The sequence below is a fragment of the Neovison vison genome, chromosome 8, assembly GCF_020171115.1.
Source record: "Neovison vison isolate M4711 chromosome 8, ASM_NN_V1, whole genome shotgun sequence".
In the NCBI taxonomy this organism is placed as follows: domain Eukaryota; kingdom Metazoa; phylum Chordata; class Mammalia; order Carnivora; family Mustelidae; genus Neogale; species Neogale vison.
In genome coordinates, this window is record NC_058098.1 from 138,312,205 (window position 1) to 138,337,500 (window position 25,296).

At 56.4% G+C, this 25,296-nt stretch overlaps 1 long non-coding RNA gene across 3 annotated transcripts; it reads left to right on the top strand.

Annotated features, from left to right (window-relative positions):
• The first annotated feature begins 806 nt into the window (after positions 1 to 806).
• On the top strand, positions 807 to 22,078 carry LOC122915335. Of its 3 annotated transcripts, none has more exons than XR_006386041.1 (5): positions 807 to 1,051; positions 2,678 to 2,881; positions 3,412 to 3,659; positions 19,325 to 19,532; positions 20,214 to 22,078. It is a non-coding gene; the product is annotated as an uncharacterized LOC122915335 (long non-coding RNA). The 3 variants fall into 3 exon arrangements; XR_006386042.1 differs by having other exon boundaries at positions 3,415 to 3,659; XR_006386040.1 differs by lacking the exons at positions 807 to 1,051; positions 2,678 to 2,881; positions 3,412 to 3,659 and adding an exon at positions 19,138 to 19,240.
• Positions 22,079 to 25,296: the final 3,218 nt, after the last annotated feature.

The window sequence follows — 25,296 nt, forward strand, 5'->3', positions numbered from 1 at the left end:
AGCCACCAGAACTGTAGAGAAAGTAAATCTCTTGTTTTGGCCACCCCGTGTGTAGGAACTTGCCATGGGAGCCATGGGAGATGGAATACACCAAGTTTTCACCTGGCTTCGGCTGTGTCCTTGAACAGTCCCGTATTAGGTTCACGGGGGAGGCTGAAGAGGTGAGGGCTGCTGTCCGCATCCCGCTGGACCCCGATGCTGCAAGGTCTTGAGAACCCGAGGAGGGACTGAAGTTTGGGGCCACCCATAGGGGGAGCTTGCAAAGCCTAAGTGCAGGCAAAAGCACAGGAGCGAGCGGAGAGGGTCTAGAGTATTTGTTCTTCATCGAGGGATTGATGGGGTGAGCAAGTGGCCTTTCCCTGTGACACCAGCCGGGCGCCCCGGAGAAGGGAGAAAATGCAGAGTCTGTTTAGGACTCAGGGGTGTTAAGAGGGAGTCCGTGGGGGAAGGGAAGGACCGTGTTGGTGTCAAGGGCTGTGGCTGCGGGCTGCTGTCTGGGAGGGGGCTGCGGTGCCCAAGGAGAACCAGGGCATCTGGGTTAGAGGCAAGGATGGGAGACGGGAGACGGGAGACAGCCCCGGGGCGGGGGGGGGGTGCACGGGAGGCCCAGGGAAGTCAAGCTGGCACAGGCGTTGTTGACACATACATCATCCGTGATTCCTGGTGAGAGATCGCCCTGCAAAGGCATGAAAGATCGTGTCCGTGAGTGACTCAGAAGCCAAGTATGTTGGTCCTCTTGTAATGTGAGCGGCCAGCTCTGCAGAGCGAGCCGGAGCGGTTAGCATCTCATGAATGTGTGTGGGAGGCTGACGGTGCTGGACGGGAGTTAATCATTACGCTGTTTGTGCCACTGCAATGGGCCGAGCCAGCCAGGGTCCTCGGGCTGACCCCACTCCTCACCCGCCCCCGCTGCTATGCGGCCCACACGGGAAGACCACAGGAAGCTCAGACCGCGGCCCCCGAAACAACAAGGCATTTTGCTTTGGAAACTGCCAGGACGGGAAATTAGTTGGGCTGATCAGGAAGATCAGTCTGGCGTGATTTGAACTGGGTAAGGAGAAGGAGAAAGGTGAGGGGAAGGGAGGGCTCAGGGACATCCTGCCTCCTCTATGAGGAGGGAGTTGCCCGAGCCGAATCTCCGGGCGGGGGGTAGGGGGGAGCCACAGCTCAGGGAGGTTAACTGGCCGGCAGACGCTTTGCTGCTAGAAACAGCAGCGGAGCCAGGCATGGGGCTCCTGATGCCTCCCCCGGGGCCTCCTGAAGCTGCTAGAGAGGAGGCCTGCAGGCCCTGGCAAGAAACAGGGGGCCCGATCCCGCCTCTGGGTCTGCCCCTCTCAGGCGGTCATCAGGGACAAAGCAGGAGCAGGGGAGCCAGCCCACACCACAGTGACCCGGCAGTGTGGCCTTGGACGGCCTCGCGGGCTCTGTGAACGAGAGGTCGGCGCTTTCCTCTGGCCGGTGGGGCAGCCTGGTCGGTGTTGCAGGATGCCGGCCCATCCCAGCACGGCTGACTCTGGATTCCTGGAGTCTTGAAATGTTAAAGAATGTCTCTGTGTTCAGAGGGTCTGGACTCTGGGCCAGGAGCTGGTCCTGCGGAGGCCGAGCCTCGGGCGAGAGCCTCCCTTGCTTGCCACTATGGCGCGTCCAGCTCCGTTCTGTTCCCACGTCCCCTGCAGAGGGCCGCTCTGCTTCTCGCCCACAGTGCCCCGCCCCGGCCCCCCCCCCCGGGTGTGCGTCAAGAGTCTGTCCCATCCTCCATCTGACAGAGGCCTGGCGTCTTGGAGGCCCCCAGGGCTCAGCACCCCACTCTGAGTCTCTCTTCCACTTCTGAGACCCTCCTCTATGTCCAGGATGTCCTTGCTGCCCGCGGCTTCCCTCCACCAGAGCCGCGCAGGGCCTCCAGCCTCCTCTCCCTCATGGAGCTGTGGCCACTCCTCAGACCCACCCCTTCCAGCTCTTTCCCTCATGTGATTCATAGAGCAGCAGAAATGCAGCCTCCAGCAGACCGTCCCGTCTTTCTGCTTGTGCCGCATGGGACCCCAGTTCCCGGGAAGGTCCTTAAGCCCACGGCTGCCAGGCGGTGCTGCTCAGTGATCATGAAGATGACACGGGCTGGGCCCAGAGGCCACCCCACTGGCCAGGAGCGGTGGGAGTCCCCTGAGTCACGGCATGTCCCAGGGGGACACCTTCCTTGGACTGAGGTCGGCAGATACGAAGACACCCACACCCTCAGCTCCGTGAACTTAAGAGTCCACGGACATGGCCCCGATATGGTTGAGTCAGGGATACTGGGATGAGGAGATTGTCCTGGATTACCCAGATGGGCCTGGTGTAGTCACAAGGGTCCCTAAGCTTGTCACAGTCACTGCTGGAGCGAGGATGTGATTCCGATGGCTACTGCTGGCTTTGATGGTGGAAGGGGCCAGAGGCCAAGGAGCGTGGGCAGCCTCCAGAAACTGGGAAACACGAGGAAACAGATTGTGCCCTGGAAGTGCCCGAGAGAACAAGACCTGTAAACATCTTGCTTTTAGCCCAGGGAGACCCTTTTGTTACTTCTGGCTCCGGAACTGTAAGATAAATTTGTACTGTTTGATGCCGTCTGGTCTGTGATAATTTGTGAGAGCAGCAACTGCAAATGGATATACCGGGTGACATGTTTTCTTGTGACATGTCTCAGGGAATGGTTCTCCACGTGCCCGTGTCCAGGAAGCGGAGATCTGTGGCCTGGCAGGTCCTGGAACCTTCACGCCCGTGCGCCCGGTGGCCGGACTCCAGCAGCTCCACGTAGAGCCATGGCTTTCTCGCACCTGCCTGTCCAGTGAACGCGTGACCCTCCAGCTTAGGGACAATTCCTTCAGACTCTCGGGAACAAGTGCAGCAGGTGCGTGTTTACGGGGCTCCGGAAGCTGGACAGGTATGCCTGCAGGCTCTGGGAGGAGTGCTTTGGGGCTGGAGGAGGCAGGAGGGAGGTCCGGTGTCTGTCCGAAGCCTTTTCAGTCCAGGCAGGGACGGGGAGGTGCTGAGAGGATCCCACATCAGGGCGTGCTGGAGGCAGGGGTGTGGGCTGTGGAGCCCAGCCTGTGGGCAGAGGGCATTTGGGATGAGGAGGAGCCCCACTGAGGCTGAGGAGCAAGCAGGAGCAGAAGGCAGGTCTGCACAGAGGCCACGATGGTGGACAGCCCGAGGGAAGGGCCTAGAAGGGGAAGCTCAGAAGCTTTGGCTTCACAGGCAGGGCCAGAGCGGCGTGGGCCAGCTTCCCGGCTCTCTCTTCTCCCTGGGGACTCGGGGAGTCTTCTGTCCCAGGCGGGACATGGGGCAGTGGCAGCCAGGCGGGACATGGGGCAGTGGCAGCCAGCAAGCAGGACGTGAGCAGTGCTGACGTGTGGTCTCTGCTTTCTTCTCACCGTCCAGCAGAACTCCCTGGAAGCCAAGTGTTGACAAGGCTGGGTTCCACATCTGGAACGTGTGTGGCCAGCCCCTCCCACCGTGGACTCATGGTATAAGCGAGGTGTGGCCTCAGTTTGGGACGCCTCGAGATTCCTGGGTTCCCTTCTTATCTGGGCCCGACCCCCAGTGCTGCAGATCACCCGGGCTTTAGAAAGAGCCCCGTGGCCTTGAGAAGGTGCCTTGTGTGCGGCTGGAGAACTTGAGTACGACAGGTTAGTACTGCGGGAGGTGGGGGGAGCAGTCGCAGAGTTGGCGGGGTTGGGGATGGGGGCGCGGACCAGCGAGGCGGAACAGCGGCCACGGTGTGGCAAGGCTGCCTTGGGAGAACACTTTTCACTCTTGGAAGCTTCTCCCAAGTGTCCCCTGATCCTGCTCTGGGTTTTTATCTCTTTTCTCGGGGGCCTCATTCCATGCATCTCACAGTGGGCCCCTGGGCACCTGCAGCTTCTAGAACAACGAATACATCATTTTGGATGAAGTACAGCCAAAGATGAGGACTTCTAAAAGTAAATCGTTTTTGAAAATAAACTTTTGAGACTTTTTAGTGGAGAAATCAGTGAAACCCATCCCAGCATCCCCGAGAGAGCACAGTCGTCTGCACTTACTCCATCACGAGTACAAGTCTTGCTCCCTGGATCCTTAAATAGCCCCCCGCCATAAGGCTATTAATACATGATAAGGACAGTCCAGCATCCTTTAACATGAATTCTAAATCGAAGTATGAAGTTCAGAGACACTAATTATACATGCTTTGCCTCCTGCCTTTGTATTCCTGTAAAATGACCATTAAGGTAAGAGAGATAAAATCAGCATTTTATGCTAGGTGTCTTTATTCTCACACAGCAAGTGTGTGGTGGGCAGGAATCCAGGCCTGTGTCGTCCCTGTGCTGGGCTGTCCCCTTTCTGCAGGTGGCAGGGAGGCCAAGGGCAGTGAAGGGCTTACCCTGGGCCAGAGCCGGCTTTCTATCAACATTTATCAAACGGCTCCCTGCCGGGCATTGGCTGTGCCTGTGGCAAAATGTGGTCTGATGGGTGGGCTGTCCCAGCACCTGCCAGTGTGTGCCCAGAGAGAGTGGGACTCCGGATTCATGAAGACTACCAGTGGTTAGTGTGGAGGGAGGGAAAGGCAGTTTGACTGTGACACATTTTTCATTTTAAAAATTTGCTGCCCTGACTTGTCAAGCAGAAATTAGAAGCACGCTGGTGTCTGGATATTCTCACACTTTAAAAAATCTAGAGGTGATAGGCGACACTTCTCAACCTCTTGGGGTACGTGCTCATTAATTAGGCACAGAGAACATGACTGAATCACAGTGAAAGTGTTTGTCTTGTCTCTATTTCAGAAACACTTTGGGGAAAATGTCTTTCTCTCAGATCAGATGCAAAGCATCAGCCCTAGGGCTTTTTCAAAAAGAGCTTGTCTCCCAAACGTCATTCCCCATGAGAGATAACGGTTTTGTGGAGGGTTTACTCATCGCCCTTGAATGGCCAGCTTGGCCACGGGACGAGTGCCCAGCCGCCCACCTCCGTGTCCCCTGTTCCTCCGATAAGCGCTCTGAGACCCCCGGGAGGGGCTGATGTTGAGCCGGTCGTAGAGATTTTAGACTGGTTCTTGGTGCCTGTCCACTTCCGGGGCCCCAGGGGCCGATCACTAGCTCCTGGGGCTCCAGTCTTGACCTCGCCCTGGCCAGCCAGCTCTCTGGTCCCCTCGCTCTGCGGCTGACAGTGTCTGCACATTCTGTGTGACGTGGGTGAGGCCGCGGGGCTGTGGGAAGTTCAGCTCTCCGGGCGCGACTGGACGAGAGCTCAGTGAGCTCATGATCACAAAACGAAAACAGGATAACTGTGGGCAGATGCAATCCTTCGCTGGACAGAGCATGTTATCAGAGTGGAGGCCCACTGTGTCCTGGACACCGGGAACTTGGCCCCATGACTCTTAGACCTTGGGTGCTGGCCCGCCGCATGATCTCGGGTGTCCTTTGAGGGAGCTCTGTGCTTTTCCATCCCACTCTGCCCGGGACGCTCCCGCGTGGGGAACAAGGTCCTCACATACTCAGCGGGACACCTGGGCCACAAAGGACAGGCCCTTGTGGCTCTCTGTGCCCGTCTTCTGTGCCCCCAACTGGTCCACTGATTGTCTCGATGGGTTCAGTCCCAGTGTTGCACGTATGAGCTGGGTAGCTGTAGGCAAGTGTCTTAACCTGTCTGGACCTCCGTTCCCTTATCTGTCCAACGGGTGCGATGGGTCTCGCTCAGAAGTCACTTAGGAAGGTGCTAGGCATCTGACCCGGGGCCTGGCGTCTGTCGGTGCTCAGGAGAATGTCACTTTGTCACTTCTCCACCCCTCTCCTGCTATCTTTAAGGAAACTCTTGCTCCTCCCCCACCTGCTTTCCCGTCTGGGGCTTCTGTCCCGGGCTCGCGCGGGTGAGGCTCCCCCTGCTGCAGCCCCGCGGGAGCCCCAAGCCCACCGCCCCTCGTGGGTCCCGGCGGGGGACACAGCTGAGCCCACCCCCCCACCCCCCCGCTCCGGGGAGAGCGGCTCAGCCCGGCGGCCCATCTCGCGCCCGAGCCGTCGTGTTCACGGAGGGGTGGCGGCCGCCGCCCTTCGACTCTCCTTCGGCGGCTCCTCGGCGGAGGATCCCTGGGTCGACGGCGGCCGCCCGGGTGCCCCCACGCGGGGGCGGGGGCGCTGGCGCGGCCCGGGGCGCGGCCACGTCCGACCGCGTGCTGGCAGGAGGTTTCTAGAAAGTTGCTCAGACTCTCTCGCGCGGCTCCGCGCAGTCCCGGCGGCTCTGAGGGCGGAGGAGACGCGGCACGAGGGCGGCCCAGGCCGGCGCGGGCTCCGGGCCAGCGGCACCCGGCGGGGGAGCGGCCTCGGCCCCCCCCCCCCCCGGCACCCGGGCCCGGGTTCGGCTCCGCCGGAGGCTGCGCGGCCGCTGGCCTGACCCGAGCCCACGACGGATGACCCCCCCCCCCGGCGACCCCCAGCGAGGGGCCGGTTTCCGGGCGCCTCCCGCCCTCCCGTCACCGAGACGCGGCCGTGACCTCGGCCTTGGAGAAGCTTTTACGGGGCCCGGCCGGAAGACGAGCCTTCCCGGGGGTGCCCGCGGCGCTGGGGTCGCCGCAGGCCGCGCTCGCTGCGACGGCGCTTTAGGGCGCCGCGCCCAGCCCGGGAAAACGCCTGCGACGGACGATCGCCTGTTTACCTTCGGGTTTGAGGGCCGTTTGCTGAGACGGCCTCGACCGCGGCCCGCGGCTGCCGAAGCTGTGAAGTTCTACCCTCAAGTGGCAGCTGCCCTCCTCCTCACACACGCCCACACGCCCGCATCCGCTCCCGTCCGCACTCACACACGGTCTTCCACACTCACGCATACCTTTCACACCCATAGACTCGCAACCTCTCTCACGCACACGTTCACACTCACACATTCTCTCAAGCGCGTTCCCACACATATCCTGCACACCCACACGACCCCTTCACACTCACATTTCCACATACCCTTTCACACTCACACACTTTACACTCACACTCCCACATACTCACATACACATCCTTTCAACTCACACAACAATATTCTCACACACCCTTTCACACCCACAGTCACACTCTTTCATACAGTCTGACACGTACACACATGCTGTCTTTCACACACATAGGTCTCTCACATACACACTCAAACTCTCTCTTACACACGTTCTCTCTCACACACTCACACACACCCTGTCTTCTCTCACACAAACATTCTGTCTCCCACACACATGTCTCTCTCATACACACACAATCTCCCTCACATACACGCACACATTCTCCCTCTCACATGCATTCTTTCTCTCACACGTTCTGTCTCTCATACACATACATCTCTCACATACACACTCACACAATCTCCCTCGCACACATTCTGTCTCTCACACACACATTCTCCTTCTCTCTCTCTCTCTCTCTCTCACACACACACACACACACACACACACACTCCTCGTAGACTCCACTCTCCACAGTCTCCAGCCATCTCCTGTAACTCTGCTCCAGCCATGAACCACAGGCCACCATGAGCTCTTGCTTCTCCTGGAGCCCCTTGGGTCTCCTGACTGGCTTGTAAAGGCTGCTTTGTGGAGTCCAGGACAGAGGGGTAGACTGGATGGAGTAAGGGCTGGTGCTCTAGGCATGTTCCTTATTTACACTTCGATTAGACCAGCTTCACATTTCTTTTTTGTCTCCTGGGGTTTTTCATGAAATTTCTTTGAAGAAATAATTCTAGTGCTAAAAAGGATCTGAAGATGACTGGCCCACCTTAGTTGGGACCAAGACGCTAGAGGAGTATATATGAAGTGTCCCCAACTCCACAACCAATGGCGTAGGGAGGTCGGTGAAGTTACTTTGGCTGTGAGTCTGGCGTGGAGGGCTGGGAACAGGCGGCTGTATTTGTGGGGGTGGGGTTTCTGGAAAAAGTGCTTTGGGGATGAATGAATGAACATTCTTCTTCAGAATGCTTTTTGGGGAAGTATAGGGCCCTTTTTCTTTGCTGGAGTCAGCTCATCTGTGAGCCATCCATCTGTCCTTTATCTGTCCATCCACACCTTCTCCACCCACCCAACCACTTCCATTCACTACCCATGAGCCCTCCCTTTCTAAGGCTACCTCCACTGCACCCTGCACTCCTGGTGGCTGTGAGCTGTGATGGGGGAGAGTTGGCTGCATGACCTCGTTAACCACAGCATCTGAGGAGAGGTTGGTGCACGGACCACTGCAGTAGGACCTCCTGCTGGACCTGAAGAGGCCATTGGGATAAAACTCCATTGGAGGCTGGAGGAGGAGGTCTAATACCGCAGGCTGATCAGGGTGTAAGCACGGGGCCGGCGATAGCAAAGAGGCATGTCCTGGAGTGCAGGTCCCTCTGAGGGATCTCCCCGCAGGAGTAGGTGATACAGAGACATCTGGGCAGGTCAGGGAGGCAAAGCCTCAGCGACTAGACATGGCCAGGCTTGGACTATAGTGAACAGGGCTTAGCCCTATCATGGCTGCCGGAAGATGCCTAGAATGAGAACCAGGGGTCAAGGAGTAGACCAGATGTCTGAATTGAGGATGCATCTGCAGACGTGCTGGGCACGCTCTCCTCTCCAAGCCTTGTTCCAGCAATTCCCTCCACCATCTGGAAAGGTCTTTGCACAGATTTCTCTCGGACTGACTCCAGGCTTTGCTCTAACTTCATCTCTCGGTGAGGTCCATGTTGACTGATCCATTTAATGTACAACCTGCCCCCCCCACCCCCTCCTCCCATTCCCCTTCCCTGCTCCTTCCCCTCAGAATACACGGGACCTTTAACCTACTACATAACTTATTTATGTCTTGAGCTTATCGTTCATTATCTCCCTCTCCCTACTAGATTGCAGAACCTCAACCAGTATCTGTTCAGTGAATAGGAGGGACTCGCTAGGGCTAAGCATGGCTGTGGCAGGTAGGGGCCCTCCTCTCCCCTTGGCCTCTCCCAGGGCAGGAGATAGCATGCAACTAATGGAAATATACTGGGTCTGCCAAAAGGATACGAAACCAACCCATTCTATTTGTTTGGGACAATAAAAAATACGGCCAATATACCAAGAGAAGAGGAAAGTCACCCCTGCCATGCACAAGTGATGTGCCCCCCTTCTTATGCCTGTGAGGTTGGTTCCATCCTTACCCCCATTTTAAAGATGAGAACACGGATGATCTGAGAGGTTATGTCACTCAGCCGGGGACTAGCAGCTTGTAAATCGAGGTCACTGGTCAGGTTCTGCCAGCTCTAGAAGTCTGATTGCTACCTGGGCTCCACTGTCTCCAGTCCAGGGTCGCCCCCTCCAGAGCGTCAGGGGGCTGCGTGCTCCCAGGAGAGTGACATGGTGTTTCGCTGGGGTGCGTGTGACTCTCACCCCCATGCTTCAATGCTGCCTGTGAGGGGTGGTGACAGGGAGGGGAAGCAAGGACAGCAAGCAGCTCGGGCTGGGAGCCATCCGTGGGCTGGCGGGCGGCAGCCAGCGCTCGGCCCCTCCAGCAGGTGCACACATTCGGGTTGAACGGCTTGGATCACACCTTCGATTTTTAGGGTTTCTCCGTGTCTTGACTCTGCCGAAGAGGCTTGCTTGCTGTGTTCTCAGAGGCTAATTCTATTTCAGGGCAACTAGTTGAAGGTGGGTCCCCACCGGGGCAGCCCTTCGTGGCCGGGGACATGGTGGCAGAATTTGCCGGCAAAGCCCGGGGCCCGAAGGTCATCACCCGGCTCGTCACAGTTCGCGGCACCTCGCGTGTGGCTGGGGCTCGAGGCCAGGGTTCTGCCCAGTGCCCGGGCTGGCGGCTGCTCTGAAGGTCAGCCACGCAGGCAGTCGGGACCCCGTTACTCTGGTCTCATGAAAGCATCGGGCATTTGCCAGGGACCTGTTGCCGGCAGCACAGGAAGGTCTGATGACGGGAGGCCCCGTTCCAGTAGATCCTCCCTGTGGCACTTTGCTGTCCCTGCAGCCAGGATGCTGCGTTTCTGCTGAAAATGGAGTTGACATCATCAGTCTGAACTCATTTCTTTGGGGCTCGGGGACGCATGTGAAATGACCGTGCACAATTGGCCCAAATCACCGTCTCCCAGCCCCGCTGCTCGTCTTCCCCTGGCCACAGGTGGATCGTGGCGCCCTGGTTAGCCCAGCAGACCCCGGCTCCCTCCAGCCGTAGTGGCCCAGAAGCCGTGTTCACTAAGGCTTGCTGTGTTCTAGGCTCTGAGACACGGAGAGACACGAGTCTCTGTCCTCCAGGTGCTCCTGGCTTAGAGGCCAACCCAGTGAGGTGAACATCTGTTTTGTGCAACTAAGGGTTGAACAAACCGGAACATTTCTGAACCAGGTCTGTGTTTGTAGCTGAGAATGTCATGACAAGCAAGGGAGACACGGGCTCACCTTCTCCTGCACTGAATAACCCAGATGTCAGCTCCAGGGTGGGGGGCGCGGGGGGAGGTACGGACCCGGGGCAGGGGCTCCTACTGCTCACCTGGGGGAGATGGCAGAGGTCCGTGGAAGAAGTAGCATCTAAGCTGAGACCTGGGACTTAGGGCCTCATCATTTAACAGTTGGGGGAGGGAATGGCAAAGGAGGAACCGTGTTTCCAATAGAGGGAATAGCATGTGTGAAGCCCCAAGTCCAGACAGTTCAGCACAATGGGAGATTGGTGGGCAAGGGAGGGAGGGGCAAGCAATGCAGGGGAGGAAATTGAAGGACAGGTTGTAGGGAAGGGAGAAGTGGAGAGTGTGTGGAGGGTATGGAAAAGGTGAGTGTGAAGTTTCTGGGGGGTGGTCGTGTGGCACCTGGGAGGTGTATTCAGGCTGGACGTTGGGGGCTGGGGTACGGGACAGTAACTGGGGCCGTGGAGGGGGCGCTCACCTCCAGGGAGAGAGTGAAACGACCCAGCCGCAGGCTTACCGCAGATGAAGCTGGGCGGGTGCGCTGAGGGAGGACGCCCCAGGGGCAAGCAGACCCCGAGAGGGGCTCTTCCTGCGACGGTGCGGGGAGAGGGTTCCCTGGAAGAGGTGGTCCTGCTCCGCAGGGTGGGATTCATCTGACAGGTTAGGGGCAAAGAACTAGGGAGAGTCTTTTGGAGTTAAGGGGGTGGGGAGGGGCAGTGGGCAGAGGTGGGGTGGAAGGGGTAGCAGGGGAGATGTCAGGGAGGGGCAGGCAGCTCTCACAGGAGGCCGACCCGGAAGGGCAGAGAGCCCTAGAGCACGTGTGTGCTGTTCTAAGATGAGAAGCCAGCGTGCTTGCAGGTGAACTGCAAAAGGCTGGTGGAAGCCCAGGTGACTCATCCATGGGGGCCATGAGGAGTGGGAAGGGGGGAGGTCAGGGCCGGAGGGATCCGGGGATTGGCCACGGGGAGGAGGACGGAGGTGGGCCCTCGTAGAGCAGGGCGGGGGCTTCTGTTTCCTCTGGAGATGAAGCCCAATGCAGGTGGCAGAGGGAGGAGGCAGCTCTGAACTTTGAGGAGGGATGGAGGAGGTTTGCTGCAGCTCTCGGGGCTGGCAGTGGGGCTGGGCGAGCGCAGAGTCCCGGGTCATCACGTTGCTGCAAGGACACGGGCATCACGAGCCACTCGGTTTCCTCTCATGGAGGTAACGTAGGTACAGGCAGGCTTGGGTTCTGGTCCCAGCTGCACTTCTGACCTTGGGTGACCTTGGGCAACTTGCTGTCTCCCTGGGCCTGGGTTTTCTTATCTGTAATGAGGTGGCCAGACTTCAAAAGCAGGAAAGACCCCTAGAGACCTGGGATTAATTGAAGGTCACGGGTTTGAAGGTTGTATTTATTTCACTCCTGATGAGCATAGGAGAGGAGGAATGAGAAGTTAATATTGAGGCGGGCCTGAAATGTGAACCTAAGTAGTGGGAATTTTATTACTACTCGGGGATTTTGCACTGGGTTCTTTTCCACAGAATTTAGGTTTGTAGGTTAATTATAAAAATGTTTCCAGGAAAAGGAAAGCCCTCCTGATTTTTCATGGTTGATTTCTGTAGTTGCTGAGTTCCCTCGCCTGTATCTCTCCCGTCCTTCGGATGTAGGCGGCTAGACTATTTCGGGGTTCTTTGCCATCAGCCGCTGACAGGGACGAAGGTGCAGCAAGCAGGTGAAGGCGTTCCGTTTTGTTAGGAGTTGGCAGCTCCGAGGAAAATCGTCTGTTTCTTCACTGGTTCGTTCTCACAGTCATCAACAAACCTTTAGTGAAAAGACAGATGAGTGAGTACATGTGGAGATGGAGAAAGAGGGTCGAGACCATTTAATAATTTCATTTCTCTCTGCTCTCTCGACTTCTGCCCATTATAAGGAAACGTTATAGAAATGGAAAATAAGCCATTTATAACATCACAGAGGTGGGGGGAATGCAAAGAGAAAGCGAGTGGGTTATGGGTGTGATTAGCTCTGTACTGAAACCGACTTTGGAATTAACTCCTGTCTTGAGGAACTGGAGAAATTTGAGCAGAGACATTGTTTTCTTTCCTGAAAGTCACATGGCGATCGGTAATACACCCTAATAAAAGGAAGCGTGTTAAAGAAAAAAAAAAATTCCGTTCCTTCGATTCCATTTTACAGGTCCAGAGAACGCCAGGGAGCCTGGGAGTTCTTCCTGTGTCTGCACATCCCCTGAGTACTGGCCAGACTCATCAACCATCTCCCTAGCCCTGCTCTTTTCTCGCTGATGAGAGAAGAAAGCTCTTTGAGAGCATCTGCACTCTTTTGCGATCTGTGGAGACACGGCTCCATTTCCATCTCTTTGGGACACTTGTCCTCTCCTTCTGAGTCTAGATGTTTTTGAAGCAGGTCCATTTCATCCTCCTGGGGTAACTTATTCTGGAGTCTCCGAGCAGTGGGCTGGCTGTGCTCTGGGCATCTGCACTGTGTGTCCTCCGGACAACTCCATCATCCCCAGGGAGTCCTCTGCTTCGCTTTGGAAAAATTGACGGCAGCATTATCTGCAAAGAAAAAAGCACACAGAGCATAATACATACACATCTTGATGAATTATCACAAGGTGTACATGCAGTTGTCAAGAAATGGAACTTCCCTAGTATTCTAGAAGCATCCCTTATATCTCTCCTAATTACTGTCCCTCTCCTGCTCTCCAGAGGTGACCACTGTCCTGACTTCTAATAACATAGATCAGTTTTGCTGTTTTTCACCTTCCTAGAAACTGAATTATATTCTTGTAGAAGGAAATGTGTTCTGCTGTTGTTGGATGGCGTCTTCTGTAAATGTCAAGTAGTTCACACTCACCCTTTAGGTCATCTGTCCTCTTGCTGATTTTCTGCCTGTTGTATTTATCATTTACTGATTGAAAGTGTTGCGATCTCCAACTGTGACCGTTGATGTATTTACTTCTTGCATTTCTGTATGTTTTTGTATTTTGATGCTCTGTTATTAGGTGTATACATGTTAGGGCCTTCTTTGTCTTCTTGGCAAATTGACCCCTTTATTATTATGTAAGGCCCTTCTTTATTCCTGATAATCTTCCCTATTTTGAAGTCTGCTGCTTTGTCAGAGAGTCCCCAAGCCAATGCCACTGGTGTGTTCATAAGAAGGCCATGTAAAGACAGAGATGTGAGGACAATGCCACATGGTGATGGGGACATCTATAAGCTATGGGATGCTAGGCTTGCTGGCTGTCACCAGAAGCTAGGAGAGAGGCATGGGGCTGTTTATTCCTCAAAGCCCTCAGACGGAACCAGCCTCATCCATACTTTGACTTCAGTCTTCCAGCTTCCAGAACTGTGTTGTTTGGTGGTACCTTGCTAGGGCAGTCCCAGCAAGCTAATACACTGTCCTCTTATGTTATCAAGATGGCATGTTTGTCAAGGTAAAGGAGACACGTAGTTTTTAGTCCTTTCAACAGAGTTTGTTACCTTGGTTTAGCCTTTTTTTCAGAGAGTTTGGGCAGGTGCCTTGCTTTGGGACGGTTGCCCAGACCCGACAGATGTCAAGGGTCAGCGGCCTCCATAACGTCTCCCAATTCTGGTTTAGGATTCAGCTTTTTACTACTGGTCCAGCCAGTTACCACCCACCCCACGCCTCCAGGTTCCAGCATTTTCCCGCTGCGCTTTCCCCAATGGCTTTTGCTCCTTGGGGGTCTCTACGAGCACTGTCCAGTAGAGTTTTCAGTGATGATGGAAATGTTCTTTATCTCTGCTCTTCAATATGAGAGCCGCCAGTCATGTGCAACTACTGAGTACTTGTGATGTGGCTAGTGCAAAGGACAGACTAAATTTTTGAATTTGTTTAATAAAAATGCAGCGTAACTCATGTGATTTGGCTACCATATCGGATAGCACAGATCTATACTGTAAAGCAACACAAAAAAAGTTTTTGATTGTCAAGGTAATTAGGGATGTAATGGAAATAAAGGAATGTGGTATCTTTAACACATCTGCTCTCTTTGCCCTAATGTCTCTTGCAAGCCTTAAATTTTATTTCAAAGAGATCTTAGTGCTACACCAGCAATAGTGGATTAAAAAAAAAGGTTCTGGCCCTATGTCGCCGATGAGCCCTGTGGTAGGGTTCTGTGTGCACGAGGCAGTTTGTGGGGGTCCTTCCCATCACAGGTGAGAGCCTGGGCAGGTAGGAAGGGGAGAGGCTGCCTGTGGACACAGAGTGGACGTGGGCCCCTGCTTCCAGGCCTGTGTTTCTCGTGGCAGCCCACCTTCCCTCCTAGCTCACGAGTTGTTGACCCGAGGGCCTCCTCTGTGGCGGTTCAGACTCCTGTCAGCTCAGGTGTGCTTGAAGCTTCTAGAGACTTCACCAGGCAACCTGCTGTGACTCCCAAATATTCACGTTGGTCTCCCAGACCCTGCGGCCACTGGGTTGCTGGAAAACAGATTGGGTTGGTAAAAATATGTACGTGTGTTCTCACAAAACCTGAGAAAATCACACCTCCACGTTGACAAAGAAATCTGTTTGTGCTGCTCCAATAATCACTTCCTAACTGGTGGGAAAGCAGGCCATATGTCTGTGAAGTGGCTAGTGGAGGGGAGGGTCTCCTTCCTCTGAGCCTTGCAAAATACTTTTTCCAGCTGATCGGCGCCCAAATCAAAAGATACCAGGCCACATGCTTCTGCTTCCAGAGAGTAGCCTCTGGGCAAATTGCTCTTGTGGACGGAAGGAATAGGGGCTAGAAGCAGCCCTCACAGGTTGTGATGTATGTGTGCTTGGGGAGGAAGAGGCCAACAGGAGTTCTAAGTTTAGAAGTTCAGTATTGGGCGAGGGGGGGATGCCGACCCCCAGAGAGGGGAAAGCAGGAAGGTTGCGTTGGCAGAAAGCGGGGTTTGATTTACTGGGGAGACCTGCAGCCCCTCCTGGGGACTGTGGCATCCAACTCTAGCAAGTTCCTTGTGCCGAGCTCAGCTCCCTCTGTGACACCCCGGTAGGCTCCCACGATGGCAGGTGGAGGACGCGCAATCTGCAAGGCTCCCTCCTCCCTCACTCCTGGCCCTCAGGCCTTGTTGAGGCTGTGGCTCAAGGATTCAACCCTGGACGTGGTCATTGTGTTGGGAAGCTAGTGCACACAGTAGCAAAGCAGTAACGCCTAGGAGTTGTCTCCTCTGAGCCCTTCCCCAAGAGTCAGCTAGAGCTATGATTCTAGAACGGTGGGCATCTTTCCCGCAGCGCTGTATCGGAAGCAAGCCTGTCCTTCCATAGTTGGCTTTGTGACCTCAGGTCGATCCCAAACCTTATGCTTCTATTTTCTCACCCGAAACCCCAAAAGGTAGTGTGAAGAAATCAAGCTAAGAGATGCAAAAATAATTAAAAAAAGATTTTATTTATTTATTTGGGAAATAGAGGGAGAGTGAGAGAGAGTATGAGCAGTGGGTAGGGAGAGGGAGAAGCAGACTCCCTGCTGAGCAGGGAGCTGGATGTGGGACTCGATCTCAGGACCCTGGGATCATGACCTAAGCAGACGCATAACGGACTGAGGCACCCAGGCGTCCTGCAGAAATACCTTTAGAGATTGGGGTGCCTGTGAGGCTCAGTCCGTTGAGCGTCCAACTCTTGATTTCGGCTCAGGTTGTGATCTCAGGCCCTGGAAGTCTGCTTGAGACTTTCTCCCCTCTGCCCCTCCCTGCCGCTGTTCACATGCTCTCTCGCTTTCTCCCAAAATAAATAAACCTTTAAAAAAGACTTTTAAAAAGTTATTGATTTTTGTGCCCATTTCCGTTTTAGTTTAAAAAGTTTATATTTTTTCTAAATAAACAGCTATCCATTCATTATAGGAACTGTTTCTCTTTTTTAGAAAAAAATATGTCCTTCATGCTCTGAACTGATTGATTATTCAGAAGATCTGGGAAGTGATGCTTATGTCTTGGAGTCCTCATTATCCAGTAGGGGGCTTATCAGGGAGTGCCAGGGACTGAAGGCTTATGTCCCGCTCTTCCCCTCATTTCATACTCTCGTGGAGTGGGATTGGGGTCTTTGGGAGCAGATTAGATTGTGAGGGTGCGGTCCCCATGAATGGGGTTAGTGCCTTTATAAAAAGAGACCCACTGAGGTGATCTCTGCCTGCACCCTGTCACCCTGTGAGGACAGGGCAAGGAAGTGGTGTGTATAAGCCGGGAAGGGGGCCTTTACCCGCACCGGGCTGTGCGGGTGCCCGATCTCTTCCTGCCCTGGCCCAGCAGCAGACAGATGTTGGGTTAGGCCGTCTTGCTCGCGGTGTACAGCGGCCTGGGCTGAGGTGTTGGGCACGGCCTGTAATTGCCAAAGCTGGTGCCGTGGTCCTTGCCAGTCTGGCCCACTGCATGTGGCATAAATATTCACTTCGTCCTGGGGTCCTGCTCGGACCCCTTTTGCTCCTGCTATCCAGGAGTGCCCGTGGAGACCCCCAGTCCGCTCTCCTGACCGCACTCCACCCGCGATGCTGTCGTTCACGCAGGGAGCACCGGGTGTTCAGCCACGGAACTCTCACTGTGGCAGCAGCAGCCGCTGAGCAGAGCGAGACCACGGAGAGACACCGTCATTCCAGAACCTGGAGGCGACGCTGGCCCCCAGCGATTAGGCCTGGACCCCACTGGCCCTGCCTCAAAGGGTTCTTTCCCGATCTCTTCCAGCTGGAGGTCATCTCCCTTTGGAAGCCCCTTGATGCGTTCATTATCTGCCAGGCTCGGGGGCACTTGTTCCCGTCTGTCTGCCTCCAGTGAGTTATTTCTGAACCTGCCTTATCTCCCCCCCCCCCCCCAGCGCCTCAGGGGCGGGGCTGTCGGAAACACCTGCCGTCTGTCTCCCTGCACGAGCGTGATCCGCTGGCTGACTCCCGGCCCGCGTTGCCCCCTCTGTTCCTGGATTTTTGGCACCTGCCGCGCCCTGGGGAGGGGGCAGTGTCCGCAGCGGGCCTCCACCTGGGGGCACCGAGAGCCCCCTGGGGCCGTGCTGGGGGTTGGTTGGTTCCCTCCCCTGTTCCTGCCGTGCTCTGTCCTGCTTCGGGTTCAATGTCTTTCCATCAGCGACACCTTGCTGGGTCCCTCTTGTCCCGGCTGATGGCCTTTCTTCCAGCCTCTTCTTCCCTTTAGCTCTTAGCGCTCCCTGCCCGTGGTCCGCCACACACGCCCGGATGCTCTCTTTCCTTCCACGGACTTCAGCTGCCGCCTGGAGCCTGCGCCCGTCCAGCCCGCGGTGTGGTTGCAGGCTTCTCCCCGACGGGTTTCGCACACGCGCCGCGGTGTCCTCCGCTTCCTGCTGGGAGCTCCCAGACGCTCGTGTCTGAGGTCCAAGTGGAGGCCCAGTGTCCAGCGTCTCCTGCCCGAGCCGGCGGCACCAGCTTCCCCCGGGGCCCATGTGCCGCTCCTGGACTCGCCTCTGTCCTCAGCCCTGCAACCGGTGCTCTGATCCCCCCGCCGTCCGCCGCGGCTGGGCCCGAGGCCTGCAGCTGTCCTCCAGGGAGCTCCGGCCACGGCGGTGCTGCCCTGAGCCCACGCCTTCTCGGACTGTAGCAGAAGGGCGAGAAGGGACCAGAGGATCCTGCAAGAAGCCTGGGAGAGGCTGACGTCCCCTCTGCCCCCATCCCACTCACCTCCTGCCTTGTGTGCTCTGGGGGAGGAGATAAGCTGCTGCCCCCGGGCCTCGCCTCTGCCAGGCCCCCGTTCTTCTGCCTCGGCCGTGACCCTCACGGCCACGGCCCTCACCTCAGCCCCTGTCATTTCTACCTGGGCCTGCGGGCAGTGCCCGGACGTCTGTCCCCATGAGCAGTCCCTTTCCGTCTGTGGCCTCCTCAGAGCCATGGGAATGTCTCCCTCTTCTGTGGCCCCCGCCACATCCTGCTTCAAACCCTGCTGAGGCCTGACTCCCGTGCCCCGGGCATTCTGTCCATTCTCTGGGCAATGAGGGGGGGGGTGGACTTAGGTGGCCGACGCGTCCCAGCCTCTCGCTCTCGTCTCCCAGCGCCCTCCTCAGCTCTAGAGGCCGCACACTCCTTGTGGTTCCCCACACGGCGGGATATTTTCTCGAGTCCCCCAACTTCGTCTTCTGGATGGTCTCTCTTCCAGAACACAGCCCCCGATCGGCCCGCCAGAGCCAGCTTGTAGTGGCCTAGACAGAGGCTCTCTTCGCCGGGCTTCCAGAGCCCTTCATCAGAACACGCGCTGCGCTTCCCTGGAACTGCTTCCCCGAGGGACGGACCCGACCTGCGACTGAAGGGGAGGCGGCTTCCGGGTGCCGACCACGGCGCCGAGAAGAGCTTTACCTGTTTTAACTCACCGCGTCTTCACAGCTGTCCTGTGACACACGCACGACTGGGCGTTCTCTGTACAAACATAATGGAGAAACCGAGGCACAGAGAGCTTAGGGGACTTGCCCAAACCCACACAGCCTCAAGTGTTGGAGGCAGGTTGACCCGTAGCCCGTGTGCGCGGCCTCTGTCGCCGACGGCATTCTTCTTCATGGCCGTCTTTGTCCGCGGAGCACTGGTCATTCAAGTTGTCGGACACACGTGTGGGGCAGTTTTCTGGTTTTTTTCAACCTTCTCCTCGCCTGCCTCCATATGTCTTTCCGAAATCTCCCCAGGCTTCACTTCTTTTTTGTTTTTTTAAGATTTTATTTATTTATTTGGCAGACAGAGGTCACAAGTAGGCAGAGAGGCAGGCAGAGAGAGAGGAGGAAGCAGGCTCCCCGCTGAGCAGAGAGCCCGATGCGGGGCTCGATCCCAGGACCCTGAGATCATGACCTGAGCCGAAGGCAGTGGCTTAACCCACTGAGCCACCCAGGCGCCCCCCCAGGCTTCACTTCTTGCTCTATTTCTGAACTTGAGAGGTAAGAAAACTCATGAAACTTTCACTATATTTTGTTCAAACAAATGAGTGATCCTGTCCTAACCGTGAGCGCTCTTGCCCTTAGACAGTCGCTCCAGGGCTGTCCTTGCCGCCTGGAACGTTCTGGATGACTTCTTTGGGAACCAGTTGCATAGAGAGCTTACCAGTCACCTGGAAGAGCCATTTCCATGACTTTATCACCACCACCTGCCCCAGATGAGCAACATCCCAGGGATTCTCCTGAACAACAGTTACTAAGGAAACCTGCTTCCCTCATCATATCATTAATCTCAGTAAGTGTGCAAAGTGATGTATTTTAAAACTAGCCCTCCCTAAATGGCTGCCTTGTCATGGGGAAGCAGAGAAGGGCACTGTAGCTGTGTCCTGGGGCTGCCCTAACAAAGACGAGCCAGAAGTCCAAGGCCAAGGTGTTGGCAGGGCTGGCTCTACTGAGGCTTCTCTCCTTGGCTTGTAGACGGCCATCTTCTCTCCATGTCTTTACTGGGTCTTCCCTCTCTGTGTCCTCATCTCCATTTAAGGACGCTAGTCATACTGAATTAGGGCCCACCCACATGACCCCATTTTACCTTAATTGCCTCTTTGAGAGCCCTGTCTCCAAATACAGGCACAGTCAGAGGAACTGGGGCTTAGGACTCCACCTGTGAGTTCTGGGGTGACCCCACAGAGCCCACAACAGGCAATGACTGAAGGCCCAACCACTCTTGGCTCTGCGTCCAACACCTCCGTGACCTTGGACCAGCCCCCGCTTCCCAGGGTTCAGTTTCATTATCACCAACATCGAGGGTCAGACCGGGTCACCCTGGGTCGTTAGAAGTTCAAGGTTCCATGAGAACCAGGAACAGAATCATAGTGGGAGAATACACTGCTTTGGGGCCGTGGGCAGCACCCAGGCTCTGGCGATCAAGCGCTCTGGTTTCTCAGTATTTGACAACAGACTTTATTATCTCCGGCAGCAAGCTGAGAGTTTCTCCTGGGATCGGAAAGAGCCACAAGAGCAATGTCTCAGCTGGAAACATCCTCAGTGAAACGTCGTTTGGTCTTTTCCTGTCTTCTGAGTCCTGAGGTGGGACCTCCTGGTCATGCACTGCAGGAAGGAAGGAAGATGTCTGGAGCCTTCTAAGCAGAACAAGGGCACTTTCTCTTCAGAGTAGCACTATAGACATGCTCTGTTAGAGATCAAAGCGAAAACAAACCAACCGGTGAATGAAAAACAGCAGGGACAGCCCAAGCCTTCTTGTGGGCCTGAGGCAGACCCACTCAGTCACGGCTGGCTTTGGCCGGCTTGGAGCTCGTCCCTAACTTCCCAGGTCCCTGGACTTGGCTGGCGTGGGTGGTGCTTCCCGAACAAGCTTGCAGCCTACTCTTTACGGGGCGCGGATGTGGCAGAGTCCTGTGGTGTGTGCCAGACCCGGGCCTGCCTCCTCGGGTGGTGGCCGTGTGGGACCAGCTGGCCTCGTCTGCTGGGGCTGAAGGGCATAAAAGCAGGAACTGGGGCTCTTTGAGCGGGACCTGGTTCTCCTACTTTGAATGGGACCTTCGTTCCTCTCTTCACTAGAAGAAGCAGGTCTTCAAACGTAGCCTATTTATGCAAGTGACCCAGCTTTCCAGATTCTGTTTCCTTCCCCATGACTTTGCAACCCAGAGACGCAGGAGAGTCATCGTGAGGGCATGTGAGAGCCTTGAATGAACACAGCCAGTACCCGGGACGCGGGAGTAATCTGCTGATTGATTTTGTGCGTGCCTCTGTTGAGTTGGGGAGAGGTTGGGTGAGTCCAGACATCAGGGTGCAGTTTCCGGTGGGAAATGCTGGGTGTAGCTACCCTCGAGCTCAGCACGGTCACTGTCATGGCGCACATGGGTACGGCAGCTGTGGGGGACACACAGTCCATCTGCACGTTCTCCCTCCTCCACGTTTACTTGCAGGATCCTGGACAGAGGCGAAGTCCAGCCCCGTCCAAGGTCACGCAGGTGGCAAGAGGACAAGGGAAGAGCCTGGCCTGCCCCCCTTGTGCAGCTCTGAGTGTCTGCAGCCCGGGGCCCAGGCTCCTTCCCCGCTCTTGGCGTTCACGATGGTCTTGCAGAAACCCTGCCTCCAGCCCTGCATCTGCTCCTCAGACACTGGAGCCCTGCCACGGCCAGAGCAGAAGCCCACAGGGCCTCAGTTTATCTGAGTGCGTCAGCATGTGGTCCTCACGGACTGGCTGCGTAGGGGTCTCAAGCTATGGCAAAAACGTGGCTTTATTGACCTTCTTCTTCACCACATGAGTGAGACCCTGTTTGCATCATCTGCCTGAAAGAAACTGGTTAAAATGGAAAAATGGAGCCTCATTGTTATTCAAGCAGGCCCGATTATCTGACGTTCTGGCATATTTTCAAAATGTGGAAAGGTCCAGTATCCTTCTCCTACTGTAGTGATCCTGAGTGGAACATTCAGGTTTATGCGGAGTTGACCAAGGCACCGGGCCTGAGGGGTCTGCTGGTCTTTTGCGCAGGTGGCCGCAGACACGTGGTCTGAGGGCCTCCAACGGGCCCTCGTCGGGGACGGCCAGTAGCTTCTTTCTCCGCAGACTTCTCTCTCTCTCTCTCTCTCTCTCTCTCTCTCTCGTGTGCACACCAAAGTTATCATATCAGTAGGGATTCCGTGTTCGGTTTTGTCCCCAGGAGAGGCCATCAAGGGATTTGTCCCTTGATCTTCCCTTCCCAGGACAAAGGGCCGGTAAACAGAACCTCCAGCATGCGTGTCACCGTGCAGGGCCCAGTTTAGGGTTCTTGCTGGGGTGGGGGCACACGGGGGGGTGGGGCGTGGCAGAGTTAGTGGGTCGATGACCCCATCATCATGAGCGAAGGGGGCGCACTCGGCTCCTGTAGTGTTGGCTCAAAGAGCCGGTGGTACCCAGCCCAAGCCTGCAGGCCCAGAATGTTCCCTGAAACTGTTCGGGGGCCGGGGGTGGAGGGTCCTACAACTTACAGGGAGCAGGGAGGGAGACGGTAGCTAGAGGTGATCATAGTCGAGTAGGAGAACACTGGCTTTGGATTCAGACGTGACCTGAATGGATTCTTGCTTGAATCTACCTGGAGGAGTATAGACAAGTTATTCAGTCTCTCCATGTTTCCCGAGGCTGAATGAGGAAGATAAACGCTGGCCTCAAGGGGAACGAGACTGGATTTGATGACACGGCATCCGTAAAGTGCCCATTACATTTGCACCACTGCCACTCACTGGCTGGTGGCCTTGGGCAGGCTGGTGACCTTGGACAGGATGGTGGCCTTGGGCAGGTTGGTGACCTCGGGCAGGCTGGTGACCTCGGGAAGGCTGGTGGCCTCGGGCAGGCTGGTGGCCTTGGGCAGGCTGGTGACCTTGCTCAGTCTCAGCCTCTTCACTGGAAAGATGCAGAGAGCAAGACCAGCCTCGCGGGGGTTTCCGAGGCTGACATGCAGTCGTGGGTGTAGAAAAGAGATCGGCATAAAGGTTGAGGTATATCTGTGTCTGATGGCAATTTCCAGGAGCTCTGAGGCTGGGAAGCAGAATGAGGCTTTGGGAGGCCTGCAGAGAGAAAGGGAGGGCCAGGGAGGACCTAAGAGGTGACTATGGAGACAAGTGACCTTTGGGGAAATGCGATCCTGAGCCGGCTCTGGCCACTGCCCACCATGGCACCCTCCTTCCTGCAAGTGTCCCTGCTGCCTTCTCCGTTCCAGGCCCCGTGCTCCGTGTCAGAGAGCCGGTGCTTTGTCCAGGCCGGTGCAGACAATTTAATCTGATCCCGGGGTGGCAGGCAGGGCTCCTGGTTCCCGGCCGCCTGTCCAGCTCTGCTTGGACGGCTTAACCACTTCCTCCAGTGAGGACGCTCTGGCCCCTTCCTTGCCTGACCCCAGCACGCGTCCCGACCCATAGCCCTGCTACTCTGTCGCTTTTCTGCTGTGTTCCAGACTCCTCTTGGGTCCCTTCTTGCTTTGCCTTGGGTTCCAGGGTCCCTCTCGGCTGCCGAGGGCCAGGCCAGCTTGACTTTCTGCCTTAGGCCTTGTAACTCACACTCGGAGACTTTTCCTGCAAGCTCCCGTCCTAACAGCCTGTACCGATCACCTGCCCTGCTGTCCATCTTGGGGCTGTGCTGCTCGAAGTTGTTTTGGGAGAGTGTGATGACTCTCAGTCAATCATGACACTGGCTTCAGGTGTTATTTGAAAGGGCCCCCGGGAGTGGCAGAAGTTCCTGCCTGGTGTCCTCGGGGCTCCTGGCAGCACCCTCACCCCACTTTGTGTGCCCGGCACTCAGAAGCACACGGCTAACTGTCGGAGGACCAGGATGGGAAGTCTGTCCTCCTGGCTTTGCTGTCCGGTTGCTCCTTCCCGGGCTGCTGGCCCCCCGAGCGCCCCCGGCTGGAACTCTCCACCTGCTGCCCAGGCCTGAGCCCGTAGACCCACGAGGCATCTCCTGCGAGCACACTGAGGTGTAGTGGGGCCTGGTCCATGGCCCGCCAGACCTCAGTTTCCCTCCAGAGTTGTAAGACGCTGTGGCAGGACCTGCGTGGAATGAACAATTCTTGACTGGCCGTCAGATGAGTTTAAGAAGGATGGCATTTTTTCTTCACAAGAGATAAAGGAAAAGACTGTCTTGCTAAACCAACAAAGATGCTTATATTGTTGTCGATTTGGCCAGGCAACTCCTCATTGACCCGTGGTGGGTTTGGCTCTGCTGAACCCGTCTGTCCCTGCCGTCGAGACTGGTCATCGTTCAAGGTGTTCGGCACATCCAAGGCCAGCCTGGGGACCTCACGTCAGCAGGCAGGGAGGGCGGAGGACGTTAGGACAGCGGGGGCCTTGGGAGTCTCAGATCCCAGCCCTTCTGCGCCAGACTTGGGCCCAGGAGAAGAACCTTGCTGGGGCCCCCACTGATGCTGTCCGGGCACTACAGGAACTCCAGCCGGAGGACTTGGCCCACTGGTGGACACCTCACCGATGTCCTTCATGAATGATTCATACTCAAGATGCGGTCGTCAGTGGCCCCATCTCAGGAAACGTGGAAGGGCTCGTGGGAGAGGACCTTACCTTCACATCTGCAGGGCCGGGGTAGGAACATGGAGAACCTTGGCCACAGGCAGCTTCGCTAACCTGGACGTCTGCAATGGGGGATTTCCCTCTCAAACAAACAAAACCAAGGAACACGGGCTTTGCACTTTATGGGGCATCTTTAGGGCATTGTGCGGCCCAGCGTGGGCAGCGCGGAATCTCAGCATCTGGCTCCATGACGGAGATGTAGGCTGGAATCTGGCAACTCTCACTCCCTCCTCCCCGGTTTCATCCGCTCTCGGTGTCCCTGAACCCGTGGCTGGGCTGGTTGACGTGTTCGTATGGGAAGGACGTACGGGAATGAGGGGAGGCTCACTGTACCTGAGCTTCAGAGCAGAGGGCTCGCTCCTCTGTGGGAAGTCCCAGCGTCTCTTTCAGCCCAGCCCAAGAGTCCCATCCGTTGGTCTGTTAGCCCGGGCCGGAGCGGGGAAGGCCACCTGCGCGGTGCTGGGTGGGCTCCTTCCACACTGGGTGTCGCCACAGGGGCGCCAGGATGATCTGCCAGGGGCGGGGCGCGTCGGGGCCACAGCTGCTGTCGGGAGTGGCAGGCTGGACCCGATCGGTGACTGGTGCGTCCCCTCTGTCTCAGATGCTGGCTGTCCCCCCCCGTCCTCTCTGGGGTTGGGTTACCGAAGCCGACGTCATTCCTGGAGTCAGTTCTGGGTTAACCTGGGGAGAAGGTGAGGACCCTGCGCCTTGGGGGAAAGTCCGTCTTATTCACGGTGAAGTCTGTCCCCGGTCTGTGGCAGTCTGCGTACACAGCACGGTCCCCTAAACGCGACGCTAGGCCAGGACAGCTTTGAGTGGAGGCTTCAGAGCACGAACTGAGCCCAGAGCGAAGGTGGGGTTTCATGTGCTCTCAGCCCAGGTCAGCGGCTGAGGACAGCCCTCCTGCACCTTTTCTTGGGCCATAGGAAGTGATCTTCGGCTCCAAGTGGGAGAGGGGGGGACCATGTGCGCGCAGAGTCCCG